This window comes from Phytophthora parasitica (assembly GCF_000247585.1).
Source record: "Phytophthora parasitica INRA-310 unplaced genomic scaffold supercont2.7, whole genome shotgun sequence".
Taxonomy (NCBI): Eukaryota; Oomycota; class Peronosporomycetes; order Peronosporales; family Peronosporaceae; genus Phytophthora; species Phytophthora nicotianae.
The window spans coordinates 1765633-1766832 of NW_008648993.1; positions in this window are offsets into that span (position 1 = coordinate 1765633).

The window sequence follows — 1200 nt, forward strand, 5'->3', positions numbered from 1 at the left end:
AATCGACCCAACCTGTCTTCAACATTGGTTCCCTCAAGCTATACAAAGAATCCGCACGTCTATCGCGTTCGAATGGGTTTATTCTCGCGGATGGCACCGTAAACCAGCTGGTTTGGTGGCTGCTGGGCACACGCACGCGCAAACGGCCGAGCAAATTCATTGTATAGTGGGTGGGTGAGGGGAAGTCAGCATGGTAACAATCGATAATATTGGGCGAGTACTGGACTTGTTCTCAAGTTTTGAAGAGCACTGTCGGACCAAGCGACGGCGAAGAAGTCGAAATAAAAAAAGTGAGCTCAAGACTAAAACGATCTCGTTAATTGCGGCGGAGTTGGTCTTTTGCCTGCTTTCTTCTTTTCCGGCTTCCGTGGACGCTTGGGATGAGGAAAATCAAACCGGTACAGAACGTACATCTTCGTGAGCCATCGCAGCATGGCCATCGGCTCTATGGCAACCGGTGAATCCGCATCTTCACGATAATCAGTGTAGGTAGTGACTCGATCACTTGAGTCCCGAAGGACCAGAGTGAAACAGTGTTCGATGATGTCTTCAGCCACGTGTACGATATAATATCTTGAAGGAAGACTTCGAACGGCTTTCTCTACGATGGCTGCCGACAACTTGGACTTGTCCTGGTACACCTTGAACAACTCGATGTAATCAAGAGATACATCCTCGGCACAGATGAAGTTAAGTTGCAAGTCGATATCACTAACCAGGACGCCATCCGGAAAATCTTACCTTGCTGGCGGTAGAAGCGCTCCCAGTGAGCACGATTAACTAAGCTGAGGCGACAAGGCCGACGCAAGACGCTTGAAAAACATACAAGAAGCAAAGATTTTCCTCCCACTCTCTGGAACCGTGGAAATAACTGCTGTAGCACGAATTGAAGGAGCAGTTCTTGCCGCTTGCTTTTCACTTGGTGACTCGGTCCATGCACCAATACACGTGCTTGAGGCTCTCTGGCCATTCCCAGCTCAACTAGCATGGGCAGCGGTTCCACTCGACGAGATACGCGACGTGTGTGGATATCTCTGGCGGTCGATCAGTTTCTACACAGCAACTACGGCCTCCGAATCGACAGGCGCTTCAGTATTGAACCGGTTCCACCAGCAGGATGATGAATGGTGTTCAGGAGGGGATAACAACGGAGGACGCTCGGTGATCGTCAACGAAGCTCGAATCACGTTGATGGCGGCA